This window comes from Nothoprocta perdicaria, unplaced genomic scaffold (assembly GCF_003342845.1).
Source record: "Nothoprocta perdicaria isolate Ctin4 unplaced genomic scaffold, notPer1 scaffold_28, whole genome shotgun sequence".
Classification (NCBI taxonomy): Eukaryota; Metazoa; Chordata; class Aves; order Tinamiformes; family Tinamidae; genus Nothoprocta; species Nothoprocta perdicaria.
The window spans coordinates 880,253-887,891 of NW_020455510.1; the positions used below are offsets into that span (position 1 = coordinate 880,253).

Consider the following 7,639-nt stretch of genomic DNA (forward strand, 5'->3'; position numbering starts at 1 on the left):
AGTTGGGCGTGCTGTGGGTCTTCTGAGTTGGGCGTGCTGTGGGTCTTCTGAGTTGGGCGTGCTGTGGGTCTTCTGAGTTGGGCGTGCTGTGGGTCAATTATTACAGACAAATTAAACACTCTAGAAAGTGAACAGGTTTTATTTTTTTCCAATTGGTGTTCAATAAAAAAATTCTTTTTTTTCAAGTGACAGTACTCTTTTCAAAAGAAATTGTTCTAAGTATATGATAATCTGGAAAATTGAAATTTCTGCTGCTTAGTCTGAAACATGATAAAAGATTTGTGTGGGTATAGAGCAGTGATAGGGACAGTATCACCTCGCTGGCATTGAAAGCTTAAGATAAAAAGACTTAAAGGATGTTGATGCTTTTTAGCAGAATAGTAGAGCATCTGATTTAGTCTAAAATTGTATTTAGAAATTCTAATTTTAGTCCATAAAACACTATGTTCAGAAACGTAATATAATGCTTTTGTTTAAGAACCCCAGGCTATGAAGGATCAGTCTGAAAAGTGCTCTCTGAATTTACAGGCTGGATGGTGAAGTCCTGAGTCTCTATCTGTGAAGCACTGTAGCTTTCTTCCTACTGACATCACCTGTCAGAACTGAACTGGATCTGCATTTATGTTGGCACTCTTCTTTTCTTATGTTGTTTGGGTGAGTAAACATTTTTTCAACCTTATCTGGTTCTAGGTAACTGGGGAGCTGTGTATTTTTTTTGTTTGTTTTTAAATATTTCATGTATAGGAGCTATCAGATGAAACTTTCACAATCAGAATTCACTGCTGTTTTGTATTTATGCTTTTCTTTGCAACAAGAAGTTTGGAGGAATCAAAAAGGCTTGCTTATTGTCATAAAGCATGTAGGTGGTATGGTAATCTCTGTACCTTATTTGTCCAGCAGTTGTTGTTTGATACTATAGTTTTTCTCACTGTTGCAGAAGTTGTCAGTTCAGAACCTTTACTAATAATAGCTTGAGGTTTGTTGAGATGAGAATGGCATGCACTGCAGTTAAACAGCTGAGCATCTGTGAGCTTGTTACACGGTGATTTTCTTGATGGCTGTGTAGTGTCTAAGAGGAAGGCCTTAGAAAAAGAATCCTATAAGTACAAGTGTCTTAGTTGCTAATGTTTATTCCCTAATAAATACCAAATATTATCAAAAATTATGCAAAGCTCCCCTGTATTCACCAAACGAATGTTTCTATTGACCACAGTAATCTTAGATTCTGTATCATAAATAGCAACATTGTGAATTCATCTCATGTATTAACAGCGTATTGGATGACCATGGAAAGAAAATGATTAAGAAAATACTTTGGTAGAGTGATAGCTACAGAAAAATCCTGCTATAACTTAATTTCTTTGTAATCTAGGAACAAAGTGTGTAGTTACATTCTGCTGATGGTAAAGCTACTCCTCAAGATGTTCAAGTTTGTGTTTTTATTTCTAAGCAGCAAAGCTATCCAAACCAAAGCACTTTCTGAACAGTCTTCAGCTCTAGGTTTATTTGATATCTAAACTTCCAGTTTCCAATTGTGTATAGAGTTGGACTCCTTTCTAACTCTTACTTTTAGCTTGCCAGTCTGTAAATTGTACTGAATTTACCTCAGTTGTTGACACATTTGTCTTTAAATATTCCTCCCAATTTCCCTGGGATAATGTGTTTGTGTAGCTGCGAATCTCAAGTATCCTTAAAGTTAATCATGGAGAGTTGGATTTGGCTATGCACTGCCCATGAATGAGCAAAGGACCATTGTGACCATACTTGTCAACACTGCTGGAGAAGGCACTCCTTAGTTCTGCACTGTATGAATCTGATTGACTGCTCCAACTGCTGGAAGGTCAAAAGTTTTTCTCTCTAGATTATACATCTTATTAAACTACGAGATTACTCCCTGAAGTCAGCATTGTAATGGTTGTTTTGCAGACTAAACAGGTAAATTATCCTGCTTTGAATCTCCTTACTATGTGTCTTACTTGGACTTACACTGAGGATTCTGTTGGGTCCTACTGTAGTTTCAGTTTTAGGTGGTGCATGTTGCCACATGAGTTGCATGCTGTGCTGATTAAGCTGCGTACTTCACTAATCAAGCTGCAAAGTTAAGTAGGTGAAATTTAATACGTTCTACTAATCAAGGTGCATTCTTTGTTGAGCAAGCTGAATATTTTAAACTTGGAGTTTTTATATACTCTGGTAACTGCCTTGTAGGCCTCTCTTGCCTACAGCCATGGCTAACAAAGCATAGCTAGCTATTCCATTACTGACAATGGAAGGAATGTGAGCTTTCACTTTGATATTTGTCCTATTGCAAAGCTTATTGCAAGCTTAGGGATGAAGGAACCAAGATTACTGGTCAGTAAATGAGACTGTTACCCTTTGATAAATCTCATTGGATTACACTGAAACACATTCCTACTGCCCCAACAGCAAGAGTGTGTGTGTGTTGTGTATTGCTTGGCACCTCAGTTGGGTCTGCAGGTTTATAGTAGAAGTAATTGATATTTAATGTGCTATTATTGTGGCTATTGTCCGTTTTCAGATGATTTTAGTTCAGTTTTCATTCTAATCTCTTTCCTCAATGCATCTCTTTATGTCTCAAACTGGATGAGAAAGGTAGGTAAATGGTAGTTCCCAGTCCCTTTCTATCTTACTACTAATAATAGCAGACAAGGCTTTGGGAACAGCACAAAGCCATGGAGGAGAAGCCAGTTACTTTTGAAGCATTTGTAGCTGGGTTATTTAGCGCTAGTACTGAACAAGTTACAAGGAAGCAATGTAAGGAGCAATGCTTTGAAGACCTGAAATCTAACTAGTTTACAGAGTAGAGTGAACAATTAAGACTAAGATTCCTTAAAAAGTAGGCAAGATGAAGCAGACAGGAAGTGAAGCTGAAGGTGGAAGAGAAGAAAAAAATGAATAGAGAAAACTGGTAACTACCACATGCTGCAATCCTCTTCATGTGATAGCAAGTGCCAATAAATACTGTCTGTGTAGAGTCCTTATATACTCTAGTCTTGGTTGACTTAGATACAGTTGAGGGGTAAATTTTCGTTATGCTCTGCTTGCAAGTGTGGATGGACTCCTTGGCATGAAGGGAAAGGTAAGAGGTGATTATAAGGAAGGTATAATTACAGCCTCTAGAACCTTGGTTGATGTCTGCTGTCAGACTGCCAACTTTTCAAGCTATCAAGGTAATATTTTTTTTTTTCTCACACAGAAAATATAGCAGCTCATTTGTGCAGTGAATTATCAAGATCTGTTCTAGCTTCACAATTGACCATTAAAAATACTGTGGTACATTTAGTAAGAACAAGCATCATAAACCATTAAAGGTAAATTATGTTTATCAAATACAATAAACAGTACATGATGCAATGGCCTTTTGTGTTACTATTTGTTTTATTTGTTTTTGAGCTAATTTGTTCAAATTAGGATTCCACAATAGGAATTGTAACTGAAACTTTGACAGATGAGCAATGCCAAATGCTATTATCTTTGTGGGATACAGATGTTGGGTATATACAACACAGATGTATGCAATATGGATCTGATGGAATACTGAGTCCTTGAATGTTCAAGTATGAATACAGGTGACCTTGCACAACAATACTAGACACATGAATTGAGTTTACTGATTCTTGCAGCTTCAGACATTTGATGGAAGAAATTATGTGAATTTTTTTAATGACTAAAATATCCATGGGAGTTTTGTTTGAAATTTGTTTGAAGTAAAGTGAGATTCTTAAGAGGTTGCACACATTTAAAATGCAGAAGATGAAAATGTCCATTGAATGCCACAGAGTATCAGTGTAAAGCTTTGAAGAATAAGTAAACTTCAAGATGTAAATTCCACTCAGTAGTGTGCAACTTGATTACGGCTCAACATTTACATAGGCTCTTTAATTAAGAGTAAAGGTCAATAGGTTAAATAAGTAACTTAATCAGAAAATTATGCAGAAGTGCCACAAATCAAATGCATTATACAGCCCTTGAGATCGATATGGTATGCAAATCGATCAGTAAAGTATATACTGTATGGCTTCAAGTACTGAAACATGCAGCATGATACCGCAAACACAATAGTTGATGTAGTTTGTATCAGCTGACAACGCTGGTGTGGATTTTTTTTAGTAATGTCACACCTTTCTTTTGTCATGCATAGTGTTTTGGCTCCCAGGTAACTCTTTTAAGTCATCTCGAGTGCAGTACAAAACAATGACCAGAGATAGCATTTGGATGAGTAAAGAGCTGTGAGCGTTCATGGTGTTGTGTAGTCACTAAGGTTACCTGGAGGACCAGGAAAGRTAAGGCCTCTTTAATAAATTAAGATGTAAGCCTGCTAGGATACCAAAGGAGCAGGATTCAGCGCCTCTCTTCCACTGTATTTTGCTTGATACWTGGAAAGAAGAGAGATTTATGGCTCCCTTATTCTCCTAGTTCACCTGTTTCTGCCCTCATCACACTGTAGTGCAGAGAACTGCTTGTTCTTACAAGCCTTGGGACATGCCAAAGTGCAGTCAGAACATACAGCAAGCCTACCCTTTCCCCATTTTTCTGAAAGGGAATGAAGAGTTAGGACCAGATGATCAGTGTGTGTAGGCAGGCACAGTGCTTGGGACTATGCTTAGATCCAACCACATCTCTTCTTGTTTGGGCTTGCTTGGCTGTGTTTTCTCTGTCATTATTTGTTGGAGTCCTGTTGTTCTGTAAGAGCTCAGAGCACTGTTACTGATGATACGTTGCAAAAAGCAGGTCATTACATCCATTCTGAGGGTTGTCTGGCTTTTTCAAAGCTCTGCTGTTCTGAAAGCCTATTAAAGATTGTAAATGTATACTGTAATCAGATATCCCCTGGTTGAATAGTTAGCACACGCAAATCATTTTTATCACCTGGTGGGATGCAACAGTCCTATGCATTCAAATACGTTATCAAGTCAGCAAATACAGGGAATTTCTGATAGATGGATCTATATTTATCTATACTGGATCTATACAGAACCTATAAAAATTTCTAAAAAGATTCTGTACCTTTTTATATCAACAAAGAACATGAGGTTCTGCCTGCCTGGAGGAAGAGGATGGCGGGGGGGAAGGATGAGAACAATTTGTCCTCTCAAGCAAGTCCAAAAAAAAATGAAGATTGCTTTTGGTTGGAACTAAGTTCACACAATGTAGCATGTTTAAATGCCCTTCCACGTAGTTTCTGAAAGTAGCCAGAGCTGTTATGGGAATAAGGCAGATGGAAATCCCCTCCTCCGTTAATGGAAATATGATGGTCTCCTTGGCAAAGGCACCAGGATTTCCTGCTAAAAAGCACAAATACAAAAGTCATTGGTGTGTTAGCAGTGGAAGTGATAGGCTCAGTAGTGCCAAGTGACATTCTTTTTTCTTCCCTCTCTTATTGCTCTTTCCTTTCACTACTGCTTTTGTTTGTCTGAAAAAGTCATGACCATGAATTATGAGTTGTTGTGTTGTTTCTAAGGTCCATCACAGGAAGTACCAACTCAATAATGCAATATTACTGAGCAAAATGTAGCTATTTTTTGTTTTCTGTGGTTTAGGATATGACACTTCTGTGTTTGTTTCTCTGTCTTTTTGTCTTATTGTTTCTGTTCTGATCTACAATACAAGATCTCTATTTTACTTAATTTCTAAGTAGATTAGCCAGTTAGAATATTTTGGCGTGTTTTTGATGATAAAGCTTGTTTCTCGATATTTGAGCTCAAATTGCCCTTTTTTTAAAGGGTAGACTGCAGTGTATAATTTTATATTTGCAAAGTTTGCCACTTAGGAAATTGTATTGCTGTATTTTGAGTACTGTTGTGATTTCTGTTGTGAGGCACGGTCATACCAGTACTAGACTTCTGAATGTTTTGAAAACTTAAGTCCCAGGCTGTGTGCTTTGAACAGAACCTTGCCTTGTTTTGTGGTGTTTTTTTCCCCCTCCTCTCTGAGTGCAGTGGGTCACAGCTTCAAAATGCATTCTTGACTGCCTACAATCACCTTTAACATAGGATAGCATGGCTTCATAGCATCATAGGTTTTAGCATGTAGAAAATGACAAATGCTTGGTTTCATCAATAGCCATGTTACAACAGTACTATGACTTATTAGTGAATGGTGCTTACAGGCATGGATCTTGTCATGTTATGGGCATGGTCCAAGACCACAACGAGTATTTATATACCTATACTAGAAAACCACAAGCACCACAGACCTTGTTCTAAGCAGGTTTAGTGTCCTGAGATCGAAGCAGAAATGAGGGGGGATGATGAGAGGGGAGGAAATACTCTAGGTGGACTATAGACAGAATACTTTGGGCCTGGCCTATTGTGTGTTGCGTTGGTGCATTTCTGCCAGTGTTCAGGATGTTTTCTGTGCGTCTATATGAACTGCAGTTTTACCCTTGGAGGCACTGTAGATAGTGTTGCTTAATTTGATAACWTTCCCAAAAGACCATGGTGTAACTGGGATATAAAGCTCATGTATCTTTACATATATTGCACTTATCATGGATTCTAGGTACTGAGACAATACTTCTTTTGAATAACAATCCTCCAAACATCAATCCAATTCCTTAAATGCTGGTATCATACTAGTCTTTAGTTGGTTTTCATGCATGAAACTTGGAAGCAGCTATATCTGTGAAGTTTCCCAGCCTAGGGGATTTAGGGAGAATGGTCCCATTTCAGCTGTTATTGCTTATTGCTTTTCTTAAATTCTCTTTAGATATAGAGATAACAAGTATACATATTTTTCTGTCCCCCCACCCTTCTTATTTCTCATCTTGTTTTTATTCCATATGAATTTCTGAAAATGAGATCTGAAGATGATACAAGTTTTAAATTAACAAATGGCTAAGAAAAAACCCACACCAAGTGTACTTCAAATCTCATGACTTGATTATGGTCTGAAAAAATTTTAGATGTTTGTGTTTGGTAATGCCAGATCCCATTGCTAATACATTAAGATTTATAGCACAGTATCCCAGCAATTGAGAAGTTGGCATTTGCTTCAGTATCTAGCTACCTGCATATTAAGACATTGGCAAAATGTTCAAGAACTTCTGTAACAGCACCCTCTGGTGACTCAGTCCTTTGTTTTGATTTGCTTAAAACTGGATTTATTGATGATCACAAGTCTTTTCAGGAAGACCATCTTTTTCTTTTTTTTTGAGCTTAAAATTTTAAACAAGGCAAGTTTTGAGTTTCCTTTGACTCTGTCACAAATATTTGTTAGAGTTCAATTAGTTAAGAGATGACTGACTTACTATATATATCTACTTTTGAAGACAATCCAGACCTGTTCAGAGTAGTCGCCCTGAACCCTTCTTTTTTGTCTCTCTTCCTGATATAAAAGCTTGTGAGAAAGCTGTTGCATAAGGATTTCTATACTCTGTCACATTGGCTCCACCATTCGAGAGGAATGAGGAAGGAGGTAAGCACTATTTTGACGTGTCCTTGTGTGATGTGTGTTGCCTTGGCCTTGGGGTGGAATAATAGGGGAGCACACTCCTAGGAGGGGTCCTCTGTGTGTGCTCATGCAATGAGTCAGTTTGCATCTCTGTAAAGTTTTGTTTTCATAGAGTTCTTTCATTCTTTTTGTATCCCATGTTTCTTTCAGTTTCTTTACAGTTCAC

The 7,639-nt window shown here is 37.6% G+C and overlaps 1 long non-coding RNA gene across 1 annotated transcript in view; it reads left to right on the forward strand.

Moving 5' to 3' along the window:
* LOC112948810 overlaps positions 1-7,422 on the forward strand; it is a 16,845-nt gene extending 9,423 nt beyond the window's left edge. Inside the window, exons 2-3 of the long non-coding RNA XR_003249705.1 lie at positions 529-654; positions 7,360-7,422. This is a non-coding gene — a long non-coding RNA (uncharacterized LOC112948810). The remainder of the gene's footprint in view (positions 1-528; positions 655-7,359) is intronic.
* Positions 7,423-7,639: the final 217 nt, after the last annotated feature.